The sequence below is a fragment of the Montipora capricornis genome, chromosome 11, assembly GCF_036669925.1.
Source record: "Montipora capricornis isolate CH-2021 chromosome 11, ASM3666992v2, whole genome shotgun sequence".
Lineage (NCBI taxonomy): Eukaryota > Metazoa > Cnidaria > Anthozoa > Scleractinia > Acroporidae > Montipora > Montipora capricornis.
This window is the reverse complement of record NC_090893.1, coordinates 26,063,673-26,086,172: the sequence shown is the minus strand read 5'-3', so window position 1 is coordinate 26,086,172 and position 22,500 is coordinate 26,063,673. Positions and strand designations below refer to the sequence as shown.

The 22,500-nt window shown below is 39.1% G+C and overlaps 1 protein-coding gene and 1 pseudogene across 1 annotated transcript in view; both read right to left on the bottom strand.

Moving 5' to 3' along the window:
• The window catches only part of LOC138023270 (zinc finger protein 721-like), a 40,388-nt gene extending 29,506 nt beyond the window's left edge, over positions 1-10,882 (bottom strand). Inside the window, exon 1 of the mRNA XM_068870286.1 lies at positions 10,809-10,882. The gene's annotated coding sequence lies outside the window, so the exon portion shown is untranslated. The remainder of the gene's footprint in view (positions 1-10,808) is intronic.
• Positions 10,883-17,465: 6,583 nt separating this feature from the next.
• The window catches only part of LOC138023269 (zinc finger protein 721-like), a 45,630-nt pseudogene continuing 40,595 nt past the window's right edge, over positions 17,466-22,500 (bottom strand).

Here is a 22,500-nt window from a genome sequence, read left to right as displayed (position 1 = left end):
AAGGTAGCGTCACTTTTGAGATAGCCTCCCTCCCCCTTATCAATGTTGGATTTTGCACCAAACAAAATGGTGACTTTTCTTCCAACATTGAATATGGAGAAGGGGGGCCACAAGAGCATGCTCTTTCCCAAATAGTACAGCCAATAGTTAGACTAATCGAATTAGGTGCAATGTGAAGTGATGCGTGCAACCTTTCCAACAACTTTTGACCAGGATTGTGGCTAGCCACAGGAAATTCCATCAGCTTACCCACAGCAACGACCCGAGTTACTCGTCCGATGAAGAAATCTTGTCTGTGTCCTAGGAAAACGACGTAAACACCATGGTAATGCCTAATTATACAAGTAAAATATTTCCACATATGGAAAGAGATGGTGGCTTAGTTAAGATGCAAGCGGATTCCGGAGCCTCATGCAATGTGCTTCCTCCTAACCTCCAGCTGAAAGATTCTGTAAAGCTAATTTGAAGATGTTGGGTAAGGTGAATGGCCAATTGCGCAACCCCAAAAATCAGAAGAAGTACTGTGTCCCATTTGTAGTTATTGGTGAAGACTACACTCCTTTCCTTGACGCTTCCTTGGCGCAGAAAATGGGACTTATTTCTGTTCAACATGAAAATATCTTGATTGTCAATAATGAAACCACAGTAAAGTCTGACTATATAGGTCTGATCATGAGGGAAGTTACTACTACACACAATGATGTGTTCAAAGGTCTGGGATGTATGGAAGGAGCTCTCCACTTGGAAGTGGACAAAAGTGTAGCACCGACAATTACGACGCCCCGTCGTGTACCTCTCACAATAAAGAATAGGCTGAAAGAGGAGGTGACTCCCAGGAGAAAGCCAGTGTGATGCCAGAGAAGAAGAACCAACTGACTGAGTGTCCAGTCTGGTGGTTACCGAGAAACCAAAATAAATTGGAAAACTCATCGACTCCCAGCATCTTAACAAGGCCCTCAAAAGAAGTCACTATCCCCTTCCAGTTATTGAGGACATACTCCCAGAGCTAACTCGTGCCAAAGTCTTTTCAAAAGCAGACCTCAAAGATGGGTTTGAGATTTTTGCGGCTTTCTGTGTTCCCGTGGTGTAAGGAAAGGCCGCAAATTGTCATGTTGTGGTGGGAGTAATTAGGAAGATTAAAAGAACGCGCAACTGGTTTTGACGCATCTGTGTGTGTTTTTCTTTTAACATCTCGTAGGATCGAGAAACCACATTACAAACGTCACAGAAAGAAGAAACCAACAGAATTCCAGTCACCCTCACCTACCATCCACAAAACTTTGCAGTCAAAAATGCCATTCTCAAAAACTCCAAAATTTTCTGCAATGATCCCGAAACTAAACAAAACTAAACATATATTTCTCTCTCCCACCAACGCAGTACCACAGTTTCTTTAGGAACTACAAATTTGTAACTCACAAGAATGTTGCGTGTAACTGGTCAGCAGAGCAAGAACACGCATTTGATACTGTGAAAAGTGCTGCCACTTCAGCACCTGTCCTGAGATATTTCAATTCGGCTGAACCTGTGGAAGGTCAAGGTGATGCATCTTCCAGTGAAATAGGATTTGCACTGAGGCAGAATGGGCAACCGGTGTCACATTCCAGAGAGCTACAGCAATCAGAGATCCAATTAGAGATCCAGGAACAGATCCTGTGTTTCAAGCCCTCGTTCAAGTCATTCTAAGCAGCTGGCCACACAAGAAAGAAGAGTGCTGACCCTCCACTAGAACTTCACCTGTACTATGACCGTCGGGATGAGTTGACTGCTCAGGATGGTGTCCTCTCTAAAGGCCTGTGATGCCTGATTGCGACCAACCTACGACCCAAGATACACGAGCATCTACAAAGTACACACATGCATTGGTATCGAAAGCTGCCTCCGCGGGGATGGAGAAACCATCTTTTGGCCTAGTATGACAGTGGAGATTAAAGATTATGTCGCCAAGTGTACAGTCTGTGCGACCTCCCAGAAAGAGCAACCAAATAAACCACTCATCTCACACAAGATCCCAAGCCGCCACTGGGAAACAGCTGGTTGTGACATCTTTCACTTTGAAGATCGTGATTACCTCTGCACTGTGGATTACTACTCTAAATACTTTGAGATCGACCACCTTAAACTCAAGACTGCAAGCGAACTCGTGCACACACTAAAGAGACATTTCTTCAGACATGGTATCCCTCACAAGCGGATGAGCGACAATGGTCCTCCATTCAACTCCTTCGAGTTTCAGCAGTTTGTGGCTAGGTATGACACAGCACACATTACCAGTTCCCCTCATTACCAACAAAGTAATGGGAAGGTAGAAAACGCAATCGAGACTGCCAAGAATTTGCTAGACAAATAAATCTAAAGTAGCAGGATCAGACATCCACCTTTACTTACTAGAATGGAGAAACACACCCTCAGAGGGCCTGCAGAGTTCCCCAGCACAAATAATGTTGTGACGTTACATCTGAACACTGATACCAACCACCAGTGAGCTACTCAAGCCCAAAATAATAGAAGACATCCCAGGAAAAGTCTTAAAGAGGAAACATTTGCAGGCAAAGTACTACAACATCAGTGCCAAAAGAACTCCCACCCCTATGCAATGGAGAAGTTGTGCCTGGGAGGCCTACAGATGGTACAAAGTGGGAGTGGAACAGCAAGTTGACGTGAGGTCACATGATCTCAGAACTGAGGTTGGACGGGTTTTCAGTAGAAATAGGAGACATCTCAGTAGCAGCAAGGAGCCAGCAGACCACAGTTGCACTCCTGTACCAATTAACATACCAGATGGAGTTACCCCTGTCAAGTCATCAACGGTCCAACCAGCCACCTCACAAGCAGTACAATCAACCAAGGAAATTGCGGAGGCAAATCCTCCCGAAAAACCTAACAGTGATGAAAGGCCTGCCGCAGTTCCAGTACCGTCTACACCCGTGAAGCCTGTTAATTTGACAGTGACACGCAGTGGTCGTATTTCCAGAGCACCTAGTCACCTTAAAGCCACTTTGAATGAACTGGGAATTTTGTGTGAAAGAACATTTCGTTGAGAACTCATTAAAACAAAAGACCAGCATTGATTGAGAATCTTCATGTTTCACCAGCAACTCAGTTGTTACAGCTTAGTTTCTTTCGTTAACCAAGGAAGGGTGTGAGAAAATCATGCTGTTTATAGCAGCCAACCAGATTGAACCATTTACACGTGCTCAAAATAGTCTTGGTTTTGTATTTCACAGTGCTTTGACATGGAGGCTTTGTAAGGTTTGTTTGCTGAATTAGTAATTAAACCAGTTGAACTCCAGAGTATTTGCCAATCTTTTTACACACTGCACCACTAATTTTCGTAAGCCATACGATGTAGTATGCCTTAAGGGCTTATGCTACGAGTTTCTGTACACAAAAAGAGAATATCAGAGTTAATTCGTTCTACTTGATGATCTTATCAAAGCTTGCATCTCGAGCTTAAGGCACGTTGTCGACTGTTTAGTAGCCCTTAGGTAAATGCACTCGGTGTTTTCATCAGGGAAGGGAAGAAGGAAGCCCATATCACAATATTACAAAGAGGACTTATAGTACATCGTTTGTAGAATTGGTCTCCATAAAACTTTCACTCAACTTATGACAACAATTTTTTTGGAGAATGAGCTTGTGATCAACGGCAATGTAAACACACTTTAAAGATGATCTACAGTCAACTGTGGTGTTCCCTTTGACCTAATCCTTGCTTTGCTAAGTTTTGGTTTCTATTATTTACCTTAAGAATAGTTTGACGTTTCAGGACTCTTGGGAAAACTATGATAAACATCGAGTCGGGTTTTGATTCATGTCGTTTTATTTGTAACATCGATCGATTCGAGTAAACTACAATTTGCGAACTGAACAAAAGTTCAATGAACATTCACTTAAACTGAAATCAATCGTCAGTCGTTATATCTGTACAAAAAATATATATATATACATTTTTTTTTGGAATGTCTCGTGTTTCTGACGAAAAACATAAGCAACAACGTTCCTGACAAAAACAAAAGTAACTGTTTACCTTGGGAGCATACATTAAGTGTATATTATTGTTATGCAAATAATTTGCGGAGTACAGCGTTCTATTGAAACAACGCTGATACATAGTATTGTCGTAGTACTAATTTTATCATTTTATTTAAGTTTTCTTACTCCTTTTATCGTGTCATTTCATCAAGGTTAGCATTCAATGATTAGCGACAAATAACTCTATCAGTTATATGGCGTTCAATCTCCGCCAAAAATCGAAGTTGTAACGCAACATCCAACTTTACAAATCGACATCGGACTATGTCATGTCAACATTAATGCTCACGCAAACAAACTTCGATCTTACCAACGCAATGTCGCTAAATGCAAATCAACTTCCAACTTAAACGATCAACTTTTCATTTTACGTCGCTAATACCAAGTTTTTAGCTCAACTTTACATTTCGTTTCGTAAATACCAAGTTCATAAGTTTAGACTTCATACTCGTAAACATCGACTTCTCTTATGTAATCAAAATGTTCCACAGCGCGTTTGAACCTACGACTTTAACACAGACTACGATAATTTGTAACGAAATGTCGGACTTTGTCAGATCAAGTTCAACATTGTGGCGCCATGTTTGTCGTTACGTCCCAAAGTTGAATGTTCATTCTTACAGCGAGCCCCAATCCGCCAATAATTATGGGATGTTAAAAATTGACGTCATTGACTCGGAGCTACACGCACGTGGTTGCGGTTCCAGAACCGCGATTCTTCTCATGTTTATTGAAATTGATTCCTTGATTTAAGTAAATGGAGAATCAGAACAACGGCCAACTGAATAGCTTACGAGATACCCTTCTTCGGGTCGAAGACCGGCTGAACTCTCTGCAGAACAGCCAGAATAACGACTCGGAAGGTAAGGTCGGCTAAATAATAAGATCCAGGGGCACCAAACGACCAATTTGTTGTAAAATGTATTATTATACCCCAGTTAATGAAAATAAATGTTATTAAGGCATTTTCAGGTCTTTTCCGGTGTTGCTGGGAAAACATTATCTGTTCCTTTTTCCCAGCAAGACACTCAAGAAATTTCCCAGCCAGCTAGATAAAATTGGTTGGTTTCCCAGCCAGTTGATCATATTTATTTCCAAGCCAGGAATTAAAGTACCTACTTCCTTACTTAATTAATTAATATATATATATAAATGAAAGGAATAATAATAATAATAATGATAAAAAAAAATAAATAAATAATGATGATGATGATGATGATGATGATGATGATGATGATAACAATAACAATACTTATCATGATAATGATAATGGAACGATAATGTGAAACACACAGCCGTAGTTCTTGTGTTAGTATGACACTCTACATGTACTGCTGTCTCGAGCAGTTTGAATTTTATTAGACTTTTGTCACCCTGGAAAGCGAGCACAGAATTCATAATGCCTAGCAACATTGTACACAAAAGCAATAAAATACTTGCTAGGATAAACCTGTATTGTCTACAATAAGGCAGAAAAACTGGAACCTTGAACTAGCTCTTCATTTTACATTTTTATTGATCTCTTCAGTTACACAATTGCTAATATCCAATTCCTTGCTATTTCCATGGTAGCCTGAAAAATAATTAAGAAGGAAATAAATTAGAGAGCAATATTAATTGGGTAGAGCTAGCAGTAATGCTGATTGAGTTTTCAGATCTAGCTATGGACTCACTAATCATTGTTATCACAGGGGACCCACACAAAGGGTGAATTGAGAAGCAATGTATGAGAATAGCAAAAAGTTCCATATTATTGTACAATTCTGGGATAAATATTTGCATATAAGATGAGAATAAACTAACCTTCATCCGAAATGTTCTGCTGTGTCGTTATTGTGGCTGCTTGTGGGAAAGTTTAGCGATTTCAAAGACTTGTGTTGCTCTGGTAAAAATTGCTACAATTTGCCATTTTCAGCCATAATAACAACAGATAGTTTATCCTCATCTTGTGTAAATATTTATTGCAGATTAGTAAAATAATAATTATGGAAGTTTTTGCTATTCTCATACATTGCTTCTAAATTCACCCTTTGTGTGGGTCCCCTGTGATAACAATAGTTAGTGAGTCCATAGCTAGATCAGAAAACTCAATCAGCATTACTGCTGGCTCTACCCAATTAATATTGGTCTCTAATTAATTTTATTTCCTAAATTTTAATTATTTTTCAGGCTACCATGGAAATAGCAAGGAATTGGATACTAGCAATTGTGTAACTGAAGAGATCAATAAAAATGTAAAATGAAGAGCTAGTTCAAGGTTCCAGTTGTTCTGCCTTATTGTAGACAATACAGGTTTATTCTAGCAAGTATTTTATTGCTTTTGTGTACAATGTTGCTAGGCATTATGAAATCTGTGCTCGCTTTCCAGGGTGACAAAAGTCTCCTAAAATTCAAACTGCTCGAGACAGCAGTACATGTACAGTATCATACTAACACAAGAACTACAGCTGTGTGTTTCACATTATCGTTCCATTATCATTATCAATATAAGTATTGTTATTGTTATCATCATCATCATCATCATCATCAGTTTTTCAGTTTCAGTTTCAGTTTTTATTATTTATTTTGCATAAAATATCATCACAAAACGATGCAATGCTCGCAGTTAGCAATAGCTAGTCGAGGCGAGCATTGCTTACAAGTATATTCCAGATAAAATGGTTACAAATACATAACTACACATTCACATAAAAAAACAAAATAAAATAAATTAGTTTGAGAATACAGTTAGTGCAGTGGAGAACACCTTAAAACTTGTACAGAATAACATAAATAAACATGAAAAAAGTAATTGAATAAATAAATTTTTAACTTCATGACATACTGAACTAAGGAGTCAAAAATTGCCAATATTATTGAAACATCAATGTGATCATCATATTTTAGCAGTCTTTGGAAGAGGATATCATCAACATAATTTTTGAAGTTAGATTTTGACATCTGGCGGACTTCACAAGATATGATATTCCAAATTTTAACGCCAATTCTTGAGAAAGATCTTTTTTGAATATCTATTCTCGAACGTTTAAGAAAATAATTTCCTCTTTGCGATGATCTTGTCTCATAAGGATGAATATCAGCTTGATGGGTGAATAGGTTAAATATATTAGGTGTCAAGTTGTTTGATAAATCATGCATCATCACACCCACACACACACATTAAGTATGGTTGAATGAGTGACCTGTAGATGTGGTGTAAAGTACTCAGCAGTACAAAATGCCTTATCCTAGAGATAATACCAATTGATTTACTTATTTTTGATGCAACATGAGCAATGTGGTAACTCCATGAAAGATTTTCATCGATGAGCACGCCTAGGTATTTGATGAACTTCTTACGCTCCAAAGAGATATAGCTATTAGTGTGATGGTCAAACACCTCTAAGTTTACTTGATACTGTACATGTAGTTCAAGATCTTTTGTCTTGGTTGATATTTGGTAATAAATATGATCAGCTGGCTGGGAAACCAACCAATTTTATCTAGCTCGCTGGGAAATTTCTTGTGTGTCTTGCTGGGAAAAAGGAACAGATAATGTTTTCCCAGCAACACTGGAAAACACCTGAAAATGCCTTAATAACATTTATTTACATTAACTGGGGTATAATAATACATTTTACAACAAATTGGTCGTTGGGTGCCCCTAGCTGGATCTTATTATTTAGCTGACCTTACCTTCTAGTCGTTATTCTGGCTGTTCTGCAAAGAGGTCAGCCGGTCTGCTACCCGGAAAAGGGTATTTCGTAACTGGTTCAGTTGGCCGTTGTTCTGATTCTTCATTTATGTAAATCAAGGAATAAATTTTAATAAACATGAAAACAACCGCGACCGAACACCGCAACCACGTGCGTGTAGCTCCGAGTCAATGACGTCAATATTTAACATCCCATAATTATTGGCGGATTTGGGCTTGCGGTAAGAATGAACATTCAACTTTGGGACGTAACGACGAACATGGCGCCACAATGTTGAACTTGATCTGACAAAGTCCGACATTGCGTTACAAATTATCGTAGTCTGTGTTAAAGTCGTAGGTTCAAACGCGCTGTTGAACATTTTGATTATATAACAGAAGTCGATGTTTATGAGTATGAAGTCTTAACTTATGAACTTGGTATTTACGAAACGAAAATGTAAAGTTGAGCTAAAAACTTGGTATTAGTGACGTAAAATGAAAAGTTGATCATTTAAGGACGTTCGCGCTAATTGTTTGTGCGCAACGTTACTGCGCAGGTAACGCGACTGTAATATGTCACGCATTACTTCGAGCATTAGTGAAGTTGAGGTTTTAAAACCTTTGCAAAAACCGTGGACGGTAAGTCTTGCACAGCGTTAGATCAGAGAAGATCGTGATCAGTCAAAATTGATTTAAAATATTTATGAAAGTCAAGTAGACTACTGCACGACTGATATTCGCGAGGTTTTATTAGGCGTGCACTAGTCTACTTGACTTTCACGCAGATTTTTCAAGCATCAGTCAAAATAACATGGCGACAAAAACGCCGAGGAAAAAATTCCAGGCCGGCAGAAGAATGGCAAATTTATTTCCGAAGCATCATGAAACTTCAAAGAGAAGTGAGCGGGAGGATGAAAAAGCTGTGGAAAAGGTAGCTGATCGAGTAGACTAGTGGCTGAAAGTTTGGAAAACTCGAGGACGAACCGTTGCGTAAATTTAATGGGGCTGTTTCTTTTTAATGTTTTTATTACCCTACGAACTTAAGTTCAAAGTGAATGCATGTTTTTAAAGTTCTTTTCCTTTACTTTCGTGAAAATTGAGCAGTATTTTCGTCCTCGTCCGCTTGAATATTGCGGACCTGCGTGGAAACAATCAGCCATTGAATTTCACAAAAAAACACACTCCAGAGGATGAGCATGACGGCAATGGAGAGATATTATACAAAACATCAACCAAATGAAGATGACCCCTGCTTAAAATTTCGTTGCTATGCTCGAGAAAGGTTTTTTTTTTCGGTAAAAACCTTTCATCTCTTCAACGATCGATCCTCTCTTGGGTTCCAGTCCTTGCCCGACAGGTCACGCAAAAGCGTGACAAACGAACTTTTCCAAGAGCTTTGCAAAATCACATCGATTTTACTTGTTCAGATCATCGGTGACCCCTATTTTTTTAATCATGAATCACTTACTTTACTTGCTATCTACAAAATAAGATGAAATGAAAAAATTCTCACCGTAAGAAGTTATCTTTTTTTAACATTTTCCTTCCTCGTGCCATCGAATTCCGGTAGTGGTTGCAACGGTAGAGCTTACGAAAACGCTCGTCGAGGATGAACTCTACTGTTTACCACATCCCTAGCGGCATACAATTATCAAAAACTCTCACTCCTAAAATCCTATGCACAGAAACTTTCACTCCAACAGTTTATTTTTATGATTTTCGATGGATGAGCAGATGAGTCTACATCTCGCTATTATGACCGATTTCTCGAAATTAAGGCATTTTTCCACTGCCATTTTCTCCGAAACAAAGTCGGTGACCCCCTTTTTTTTTTTCATTTTTGGAGTAAGTACTTTATGACCTAACTCTAGGCGAGAAATGAAGAAAATCTCACCGTAGGAAGATTTTGGCGCGAACGTCCTTAAGTTGGAAGTTGATTTGCATTTAGCGACATTGTGTTGGTAAGTTCGAAGTTTGTTTACGTGAACATTAATGTTGACATGACATAGTCCGATGTCGATTTGTAAAGTTGGATGTTGCGTTACAACTTCGATTTTTGGCGGAGATGGAACGCCATACAGTTAAACATCTTAAAAATTTAAAGCCATCATAGCATGGCGTTGGTCGAGTGGTAATTGGAACTATTGTAGTTACGATGGCGAGAGTCACAAAAATGGATTCCACAATTGACAACTTTTTAGCGGTCTAAACAAAGACAAGACAGGGTTAACTGCATAATACCCTGCCACTCGAATAAAGTTCTGCGTAGCTGGCTAAGCGGTACGCTGAAACTAATAAATTCACGTTGAATTATGTAATTTATTCAAAACAGTGTTTCTCGTTCTTAAAGCGTGACTCGCGAATTAAGCAGTGATCGATTGTGAATTTACGGTTCGATTAACTACATTTTTCACGAGATCGTGTAAAGAAAGCGCTCGTTGCAGTGATTAGATTAGGCCAAGGCACTCTAACATTTTCGCTTACAATTTACGGTTTGGTTGACTACACTTTTCACGAGATTATGTGAAGTAAATAGCACTCGTTTACTGATTAAGCCTTAGCGGTCGTTTCAGTGATTAAGCCTAAACCCTCTTTTAACATTTTAGCTTTCAATTAACGGTTTGGCTAACTACACATAGCTCGAGAGCGTGTAAAGAAAATAGCACTCGTTTATTGATTAAGCCTAAGCGCCCGTTTCAGTGATTTGGCCTAAGCACGCTTTGTCCGTATCGGTACCGCGTAGTCTGACAGCTGTTATTGAAGATAGCCAATTTATTTGCTTGATGAATAAATAACATAGTTCAACTTGAATTTGTTAGTTTCTGCGAAACCGCGTAGCCGGCTACGCAGAACTTTGTTCGAGTGGCAGGGTATTCCGCAGTTACTCCCCCAAAAGCATTGCATACAACGAATAATTCACGAAGATCGACACGAAACTGAGAAAATTATATATTAGACTGCCTGACTCGGTGTGTTTTCAAACATTTTATCGTGTTTTTGCTGCAAGACATCTAGACACAGCAATTTTCCGCGAAGGAGAGCACAGGCCCACAAAGAGACTTATCTCTCACTTAAAATGCAGTAAAAGCTTTCTTACCTTCAGTAGAATGCTGTTTTCTCTCACAAAAGCCACAATATAACAGACTTGCCACAAGCCACAGCGCGTCTCCCAAACCGAAAATGTACTGGACACTAACCAAAATACTGTTAAAGGAGTTGGTACCTAGTACTTGTAACGCCTGCTTCATTTTAGCTTTTAGCGGGAAATGTGAATAAATTTATCCGGTTCTATACACAATTTGCTGTGAAATACTTTTGTTTGTACACAGAGCTATCAAAAAGAGTGAAATGATTGCTGGAGATTGGGCCCAAGGAGCAAGTGTCGTGTGGCGGGGGCGCCAAACAATTCTAGGGGGCTCCGGGGGCATGCTCCCCTGGAAAAAAATTGAAATTTGCACTTCTCAAATCGCTGGAAATGCACCGTCGAGTCCGCAATAGCCCTTTTCACGGTTGGTTTTTCATTTGCATTACAATATAATCTAGCATGTATGTGAGGCAATTTCGGGCTATTTTGTAGTTTTAACCCGAAATTGCCTCGCATCCACGTTAGATCACATTGTAATGCAAATGAGAAAAACTAACCGTGAAAAGGGCTATTTTGGTTTTTTCGTGCTGCTTGCTAAGAGAGCCCAGGTTCTTATGATCAGGCAGAGCTAACATATCGGCCTATACTTCATATATTAACGAGTAAAAGTCCTGAAGAAACAAGAAAATCGGTCGCACACGAAAAGATTGAACATTGGCGGACGTTTAGTGTCAGTGAAGGACGAATTCATGAACATAAATTAGAGTTACCTACGAGAAAAGTGCCAATGCGTGAGAAATGCTCGTGTCGGCGTGAGAGCGTGAGATTGCATCAAAATGCGTGAGACTTGAGAGTACTGTGAACATACATATATGGAAATAGACCAATTCGGCTAACGCAATGTTGTACCCAATTCAAATCTCTCGGGGTTAAGGATCTTTGTATGTTGCATTTGCATGATAATGTAGCATTCATATGGAAATATTTGGAACAAAACGTTTTATTCCCAAAGGATCTGAATTGGGTACAACATTGAGTTAGCCGAATTGGTCTATAAATCCTTCTGTAAATAAAACACGCCGAAGAGAAATGGATGGCCTCTTTAAACAGGAGATCGACTGGTTTGCGAAAGGATTTTACCAGCCTAAAACAATGCTTGAAATCTCGGCATCCACAATCAAAGCATTTCAGATCATCATCTGGAATAAACCGGGAGATGACATGTTACCAACATACGGTAAGTACATTTTTTGGACCATTTTCACCATGTGTGTTTACGGTATAAGGAAAGGAGCACTAATACACAAGATAGAAAGGCACAGAATTCGACTTTTCCTGTCTTCAGCACGTTGTCTGGCGACCGTTTACTTTTTGGCGGGGATTTTGTTATTGATCCGGTCGGTTTTTTGTCAATCCGGTCCGATCCGATCCGTTCTTATCCAGTCCGGTCCGGTCCGGTCCGATCCGATCCTGGTTTTGCCAAAGGTCTATTTAACGAACCATAAATCGCTTCTGCCTTGTGTAGTATGGCGAGAACTGAGCGTTCAGGAACAGAAGGGTGCCCTAAAGTTAAGTAACGTGGAAAGATAAAAATTCTGTGAGTGATAAACCTATATGTATCATAATTATGACGGTTCATTTATAAGATTTTAGATTAGTCCTTCTCTAACATTGGCCGTTTTTATACTAGAGGACGCATTATCTGTCCAGACGGATAATGCGTCTCTCGTGTTCTGCGTCTAGTGTAAAGGCGGGACGAAAACAGAAACGAACCACGAGAGACGAACAATGCGAGATTCTACGCATGGCGAAAGTAAAAGTGCACTAGTGTGTTTTGGCGGTAAAATCATGTTTAAGTTGGAGGTCGTGCTTGAACGTCTCAAATTGTGTTCCCGTAAAAAAAGGCAGAAGAAACGTTTTTAGGTCACCGGTATAGGTTAAAGGAAGAAAAGGGTTCTCTCTTTTTCCCAAGCTCCAGTGACCGTTGCATATCACATGTTTTCACCAGTTAATATTTTCGTTTATAAGAACCTTCCTATATCCTTTTTGAAGCTCAGGATCACTGGGCAAAGTGTAGTACGTTATTCATTTAGTTCTGTAGTTATTCGTACACAAAGAACTGCCACAATTCCTATGCCAAGTTTTCGTACAAGTCGCCATCTACAAACTGAAGTCCACTTCCGTCCGGCAAAACCGATTAAGTAGCGCCCAGCTTCCACCGTATGAAATCAGGCAACGGGGGCAAGAACGCGAATCAACAGCATTGCCTTGAGAAAGTAACATAACGTAACTCTCTGCTCTGATGTAGAGTATATGGACGAACCAAATTTTTGTCCGACAAAGCAATAACTGGAACTTATTCAAGCCCTGTACGACTGATACGTATTTTTTGCATGACGAGTAAACGAGGGAGAGGAAGGCCCACTTACGTTGTAAGTTTGTAGTTAACAAATCGCCAACTTTTTTTTTTTGCATTTCTTTTTAAAGTTCAACAACGGCAAGTCCGTGTGTGACAACTATTAAGCCACATGCATTTTATGCTATTAAATTCGCTTAGGCATCATCTCAGTGGTCGATTTGAAAGAGAAATGTTGGAGCCCAAACGGTGACTTCTTCAGTTTAACATCATCTTATATCTTGAAGCGGAGCCACAAGAGAAGAAGGAATCCAGCTTTCCTTGTTTGTCCACTTCTGTCTTCCGTTTCTTTATTACATATTCATGCAGAACCAGAAACTCCGAAAACAAGAGAATCCGAGTGAAACGAACATTTCGTAAAAAGCGCGCACTTACAGGAAGATGACATTGTTGAATACTGCTCGTTTTCAGTCAGCCTCACGGTTATTATGAAGTCACCTCACTTTAAAAGGTGAAAGAGAGTTTGTGTTAATAAACTATCGGTTTGTTTTTTTAATTCACAATTTTGTCATTTGATGTACTTTTACTTTCTAATGAAATGAAATGTAAAGAACCCCCAAAACGTATTGCATTGTGAGAATGGGAAATAGCCTACGCTGCTTATAATGAATGTACTTTAAATTGTAACCCATGGTTGTTGAAATAAAGACAGAATTTCATTTTTTGTTGAGATATTTGTTGGAAATTTAAATCAAAATTTGTCCAGAGAAGGATTTTGATTTCATCGAGAAGAGCGAGGTTCCATTCAAATTTATTGTAATAAAAACTTGTACTATCAATGAAAATGCATTGCCATTAATTCGTTTTTGGGTTTGTTTCAACAAAATCCCTCACTCGAGCGATTTATCTTCACTAGAGGGATTTTTTTGTATAAATCTCTTTCAATTTAATTCATCAGCCCCGCTCTTCCCTGCTACTTTATCAAACTTTCAGTCTGTTGAATATGTATTAGGTGTGTAAGTTAAATAACAAAAGAAAATGTGCCAACGGCCCATACTGACGGAACGGGAGTTTTTTAATGAAACAAATCGTTTTCAACGCGATACAAGGCCTGAGAATTTAGCTTGTCATCGCTTGTCTCTCGTCATTTCGTTTATACAATCAAATAAAGGACATTTGGCTGGCTTTCTGTGCTGTTTACATCGTTCGCAAGCGCCCTCAAGGACACATGACCCATTTTTTTTAGTAACACTCTTACCAAATAAAATTGAATTAAAAGTAACACCTTTTGGAATAATAAATCTCTACTACCCAACTCGCAAAATATCTGCGCGTACTATATGTTAAACCATTGAATAAGATGCATATTATATCAAATTATATCATATCAAATCAAATTATAGGTTGGTTTTTGAGGAGAGAGAAAAACCGGGCGAAAATCTCTCTGAGTAGAGTAGAGAACCAACATACTCAACCCACATATGACGCCACGTCTGGGAATCGAGCCTGCGCCATATATATTGGTGGCAGTCGAGTGCTCTCTCCACTGCGCCATCCCTCCTTTCTCGATGCTTAAGTATCGCAGCCCAAACATAGCAATTTAAGTTGCCGTCACTCCTAAATCTTCGATCTTTCATCCTCTTCCCAAGATATTACAGATAATCGGCGGACGAAGGTATCCTCTAACGCTTGGATCGTGTATATCTTGTGGCCGGTCGTACTCTTCTTGCCTCGGCGACGCAATTTTCCCTTTCGTAAACAAGCGATGCCATTTGGAAGAGACTTGATCGAATGATGTCGAAGTCGATTCCATGTAGTAAGAGCACATACACTCAACCTCAACACTACCGAAACAATAACTACAGATTTGAAATTTATAAAGTATTTAAATAAAGCTTATCCTAACAATTTACTGAAAGCTAACCGAATAAAAAGGCTTGGTTACTAAGAATGGCATCGACCGTCAAAAATGGCATCACTTGTTTAGGAAAGGGAAATAAGCCTCGCCGACTCCATAAAACCATAAAAGGAACTGTGAGGGTGGAGTGGCTTCCTCAGTCAGTTAAGCTTTTATTGTTTTCACAATTTTGGAGCATTTTAGATTTTAACCCATTTTGGACAATGAAAATATAGAACGGCTGGAAAGGCAGTGATTTTGCTATTTTCAAAATTCTGATTTCTTAGAACAATAGTTTTGACTTCCTCTTAAAATTTTCCCTAAGTGTTATTCAATGTTCCTTCGTTTTGTAAATAAAGTTCATTGTTTTATTCATGAAAACCCAAGTGTGACATTGCCGTATGATCACATCGACCAGTTTTTCTCAGAGCTAATCTCAAATGCTTCCTATTAATGAAGGCTACATTGTCCTAGAAGGCTTACTGATATCGATTAGTGATTGTCAGACGCCTACGACCCTTTTGTATCCGTGTAATCCCTTATAAAATAGATTGCCCAAGGCCTTGATCTTAACACGGGATGCCTCGTGGTTCACAGGCAGCTCAATCTTTGTCTGAGATACTCTTTTTTATAAGGCTCCGGCTGATACAGTAAACACCCGCATATAAGAACAAGTGGATTAAGAACATCAGGCTGAAATTTGGCCAATAAAGCAGAATACAAATAAGAACAAATTCAGCCTGATAAATAAAACATGTTCTTAATACAAAGAGAAAGGGTATTATGATAAGGACACAATACAGTACAGTAATTTATATCAAAGTACTATGGTGTTCAGGACCATTACAAACTATAAAATCAATTACAAAACAGCATTTTATGTTAATTAAACCTCTAGTAATATATAATTTAAATGATTAAATTCTCAAATTCTAGAATGCAATTCTAGCTTTCTCATTGGATCTCAGTTATCAGCCATTATGCGTTTGACCTTACATGGAAATGAATGCCGCAAATGTCGTTTTAGCGCCGGGAATTCACGTCACTTTCCGGTCGTTTCTTCAACTTAAATAAAATTTAGCAAAACCGAAGGTTGAGAATAAAATAATTATTCCATTCGCACTTGTTGGATACGATATTAGTAATAGTTAACTCGGCGGCACTACGCGCCTCGTTGGCTATTTACCATCTCGCATCCAACGCGGGCTCATGGAATAATTGTTAATTATTTCTGAAATCAATTTTAAGAACCTTTTAAGAACACTTTCAGGCTGATTTCTCACTGAGCACCTCTCAAATAAGAACAAGATCACCCTTCTTATATGCGGGTGTTTACTGTATGAAGGGCCCACAGACGGATTTTTCGCGCGTTGCTAAGGAAGTGAAATGTTACTTCCGGTAACTGACGTCATCCTATCCTGAGCTGACAAGAAAACCCACTCATAAGCAAAAGTCGCCGCACAAACTGTTGTTTCCATCGAAGGTTTTTCCTCGCCCTTCCTCGTGCTCGTTCTCACATCAACTGCGCATGCGTAAACGAACTGACTTCCGGTTTGAGAAAAAAGCTAAATTTCCGGCGGTTTTAAATTGAAATAATTTTTTTTTTACATGCCACGTTTCTCCCCCAAATACAGGATTCAGCTAAGCTTTCATTTTTTAAAATCATCTTTTTTGAAAAAGAGTATTTCAGTATCGCTTACGTCTTTAAAAAGAACATTTTTCAAAATAAAAAGAAAACCATGCCTGGCTGGATGAAAAAACGAATACAAATTATCAAACCATCCATTAATTACTCTAATTGCGTAGCACGGAGACAAATTTAGAGTTTTCTTTTATTGGTCACGTGACCATGGGCGTGGTATGATGACGCCATATTTATGGGCATTGGCTTATAAAGGTTGGAAACTGACCAAAATAATGCCGAATTCTCTCAAATTACTTAACCATTACGTCCTTAGCAACGCACCCCATAAAATATGTCAGTGGGCCATTAACCAAAATTTTCAGAACATGATAATACTAAGAACATATCCAGGTTGTTTTGTGAGCAGTAGCTAGAAAAATTAACAAATAAGAGAACTGATTGATCCTTGCATCTAGCAGGACAATTTAAGCAAATGTCGTCTTTTATAGCGACATGGAACATACCAAGTTGTAGTGACGGGAGGGTCGCACTTTTATCAGTCACCTAAAGATGGGGGGGGGCGGGGGGGGGGGGGGTGGTCAGGGGTATTTTCTTAAAACGCAACGGAGAGCTGACACTTTTTTAGAAAAAAAAAGCAAAAACAAAATTCCCCAGCCCCCACCCCCTTCCCCCAAGAAAAAACGTACCTTCCCTTAATTTGTTGATTCCAATTTACAGTGTCCCCGATTAGTTCCTCAGTGCTAGAAGACTAGACACTAAAGGAGACTCAAGTTAATTTTAACACTTTCAATAAACTGTAGTATTTGGAAGGATCAGATCGACACAACTGTTTTACGAAACGACAATGTTATGGTACCATATAAAACACAACTAATTGCTTAACAAGATGAACTCATTTATGTGGCGTAAAAAGTCACCATAGCAACAACACAGTGAAAAGCATGGGCCGATTCCTTTAATGACGTCATAAACAACTTTGCATTGTAGTTTTGAAAGAAATTTGGCGACGTAAATTAGTCCTTTACGTCATTAAAGGATAGATCCATACCTCTCACCACCTCGGCCATGGGACAAACGAATGCCAGCTTTGTTACTCTCGCGTACCTCATTAGGCCTATTAGAAGTAAAATCTAGAGAAGCAAAAGTAAAATATATGCTAGACATTTAAGACGAAATCCGATAGAAAATCGAGCAATTTCAGTTTTTACTGGACAAAAATCTGGTACCAGAATAATGTTAAGTATTTTACAGTCCTTTTTCCATTTTCTTTAAAGGGCGACCGACAACCAGTGTCCTTTGCGCGCCTTTGTTGTTGTTATTATCCGGGCAATCGAATCGGCCGGTTCGCTTTAGAAACATCCCGTGAAGAAGAACTTCTGCGAATTCGCTGTTCGATTTGTGTTTTAATCCAAACGCCTTCCTCCTTTCGTTCCATAATCTTAAGGTTGAAGTAGTGAGCCAAATAACATGGCGCTTTTCCTTCCTCGGCGGACGACCTTTCTTCACAGTTTTCATTTCGCTTTTAACACGAACACAACACCCAAATAACGCCAAAAATACAATATTTAAACATTAAGGAAAATATTAACAAAGTTTGAAGCTACTGGGCATCCAAAACACGACGATGTGAGGCGATGGAATTTGACTTTTCAAGAAATACTAGTTTCTGTATTACAGAAAATGGCGCCGATAGCTTGCACGCCCGCAAAGACTTGTGGTTGTCGGTGGCCCTTTAAGCTAAAGATATAAATAATTGCCTGAAATAACACCGAAAACAATTTCCCATGGGAACGAGAGAAATTGAATTTCAAAGTTCAGAGAAATTGTGCAAACACAGGTAAAATTTCATCATCAGTTTCATTTCACCAGTACTTTCAAGTGTTTCTTACGAAGTTGACGTTTGCTGTTCCTACAAATGATTATTATTGAGAAGATATTTAAAACAGTCTTACAGGAGTATGCAATACGATGTATATAATCTTGGTACTAGGGTTTTGTCCATTTGTTACTCGAACATCTGGTGGATTCCGTCTTAACCTTTGCAAAAGTAAATACTTTTGAGCTTTGGTGCACTTTAAGGAATGTGCCTACTAATTCAAAGGTATTTTTGCGCGCTTGGGGGAATCCATCCAGTTTTTAAAGATGATTAATCAAAAATATTTATAAAAAGGTTCAAAATACATAGCAATGTATGGCGTTCTTTTCCGAATTGAAGGTTAATTTATCTCTGAAAAAGCATGATTACCTCCACTTTTCGTTTTGGATAGCAAGAGCACTTGCTTTCTGTTTTCTCCAAATTATTTTGAACCGTGTAGAAAAATCCTCGAATTATCCGGCTATGTGCGATGCGCAAAACGTGTGCGCAATAACAATACCGGTACTAGCTACCACATAATAAGTAAATAGTTAATATAAAAAAGAATTAAAACAAAAAATACTAGGCATCGTCCTTAAATAAACTTCCTTTCCTTTGCTTTCCTTTTTTTACTGCAACAGACTTTAAACCATTACAAAAGAAATTTATCAACAGAACCACCTAACTACCTCGATGAAGTTGATGGCTCCTCAAACGTCATATGATTTTGGTAGTGTGCAAGAAGAAGTTCCTCGCTGTTCAACTCCTCCTGGCAAACCCAACAACTGTGTTTTACACGATTGTTTGAACTATAATCTTGACAAGTGGTTGATAAGGCTTCTCTCCAGTATGTACTCTTTCGTGTCTTCTCAAATCTCCTGTCTGGCTAAAACACCTTCCACATTGTTTGCATTGATAGGGTTTCTCTCCAGTATGGACTCTTTGGTGTCTCTTTAACTTTTCTGCTCGGCTAAAACACTTTCCACATTGTTTGCATTCAAAAGGCTTCTCTCCAGTATGTACTGTTTCATGACTCTTTAATTTTCCTGCTCGGTTAAAACACTTTCCACATTGTTTGCATTCATAAGGCTTCTCTCCGGTATGTACGCTTTCGTGTCTTCTCAAATCTCCTGCCTGGCTATAACCCTTGCCACAGTGTTTGCATTGATAAGGTTTCTCTCCAGTGTGGACTCTTTCGTGTGTCTTTAACTTTCGTGCTTCGCTAAAACACTTTCCACATTGCTTGCATTCATAGGGCTTCTCTCCAGTATGTTCTCTTTCATGACTCTTTAATGTTCCTCCTCGGCTAAAACACTTTCCACATTGTTTGCATTCATAAGGCTTCTCTCCAGTATGCACTCTTTCGTGTTTCCTCAAATCTCCTGCCTGGCTAAAACCCTTGCCACATTGTTTGCACTGATAAGGTTTCTCTCCGGTATGTACTCTTTCGTGTCTCTTTAATGTTCCTGCTTCGCTAAAACATTTGTCACATTGTTTGCATTTATAAGGCTTCTCTCCAGTATGTACTCTTTCGTGTCTTCTCAAATCTCCTGCCTGGCTAAAACACTTTCCACATTCTTTGCATTGATAGGGTTTCTCTCCAGTATGGACTCTTTCGTGTCTCTTTAATTTTCCTGCTTCGGTAAAACACTTTCCACATTGTTTGCATTCATAAGGCTTCTCTCCAGTATGTGCTATTTCATGTGCCTCCAACGTTCCTGCTTGGCCAAAACACTGTACACCAGGATGGACTTCTACGTCTACCATAAGACTTCGTTCTTCGATCAGACAGTCTCGTTTCTGCATAAGCCAAGAACCGCTGTTGACAGTGCGGTAGTTCCATTGCTCATCTGATCTTGACATCATTAAAAGATCGTGATTTCACTTAGCACTAAAGTACAAAATATAAAGAAGTCATTTGTACCTCAAAGAAACAGCTTAGTCATGAAAGGTCAAGTCATTGGTCATCTTGTAACTCGCAAAGAAAAAGAAGTTAATAAATAGACAGCCAACAAGGTAAATACCATAGCGTAGAAACTTTTAAAGCGCGTGACGAGACGAAAATAAAAGTACTAACCTAATCAGAAATAACAGAAGATACAACTTCTAAGATAATTAGAGACAACAGATACAGAAGATGTATCTATCAGCGATAGCCAAAAATAGTTTTACGTAATCTGGTCACTCTTAATAGTGTACTGTTTATATAGCTGATAACCTACGACCACTCAATTTACTATAATAACGGAGATTCGCGAGCGCCTTTGGCGCGCGCGCGGAGCACCATGGAGAAAATGTGGTAACCCATCGATGCGAAAAATTTGGGTTTCAGAGACATAACGTCATCGATCGTCCGTCCGTACGTACGTCAACCCCTCCATGTATGCCAATGTGACTAGTATCATGCTAGTTTACAGTATACATCTTCGATATTGGACATTCGTGTTTCGATCAATTGACACCTGTAAAAACAAGGTATCCGCTGACCAGTATCACGTGACCTTACCGCGGACTCAAGCTTCGAGCTCACCGAGGTCGGCTGTTTTTTTTTAAAGTTGACCGCTGACCAGGCGCTGGTTTTCGATTGGATTGTAGGCTCAACCCAGGTTAACTCACCTAAACATAAGCAAGGCTTCATTTTTCGCGCGCTTTTTGTAGCTCGACGCGGCTACAAGACCACACTACGTCAACTATAGTTCTTACACAGTCAACGCTTTTCGTGTTCAGGTGGAAAACGGTTTGGAAAATGATTTCTTTTTGCATTTTTCACTGGTTTCAATCCAGTTTGACATATCATAATAGCTGTGGTCCACACTGGCGGCGACGCAGTTAAGTCAAGTAATTGGATGAATTTCAGCTTCGAGCGGAATTTTCATATATGAAAATTGTTACGCGACACGCAATGCCTGTCGGTTGAAGGTGGGCCTTTAATAAATGTAGATGTACATGAAGATGTAGACGTATCAAAGGAAATCCTCTGTACTTATTGACTGAGTGGGAGGGCCGGACGGGAAAATATTTTGCCAGATGTCATGGCGCAGCGAGGTCTGTGCGCCATGGCCCACAGCCAAATATTTTCCTGTCCGGCCCCGATCTAAACTCAGTCAATAAGCATTTTATCATTGGGCTCTTTACACTATTCATGAGCACTCGGAATATGAAGTATGGACAAAATAAGTAACAAAAATTTGCACAGAAACTTTATCAAGTATGTTTTTTAGCCTTTGTTTTCTGGATGTAGATAGCTTGAATGTTTAAAAGCAAGGAAATCCTCTGAAATTGCATTGGACGGAGCAGTACGTGTTCCTAGCAGGGCCGTAAGGCGTTTTCAGGCCCTGCTCACGGTAATGCGTACAACCCTCAAACGGGGATTTCCCCAATCGTTTTACAATGAAAACATGTGCTGGGCCCGTACGAGCCATGTGATTTAAAAAATATATTTTTAGCCTAATAGGCAGAGAGGTTTTTAACTCGTAAGGACTTTAACGCAAGGGCTCAATTGCGATAAGCTTAACAAATCATGCAAGAGTAAGATAAAATACAATAAAATAATGAAAGATAAAAAATATTTAAAAACCATAATTTTTTTTCTTGCCGCGTGTGTGCACTCACAAGCTTTTTGGAAAAAAAAAGAATCCTTTTATTATTTTCTGTAAAAGAATTCCTACACCTTAGTTTACAAGAGGTTTCAATAGGAATAATAATCTTTGAATGCACCTCACTGAATGCCTGTTGTTAGTTACTTAAGTTTATTTGTAGGACTGTAGAAGGACTGAAACTCTTCCAAATACAAACGGTGTCAAGCAAAAAGTTTAAACTAATTATGAGACGGAAAATTATATTAGCATTTAAAACCACACTGCGGAAAAATTCAATAAGAAATTGGCGTTGGCATCCGGCTTTGTGTTTCAAAAAGGCATGTGTTACTATTTTCCGTGTATCTGCCTTTTG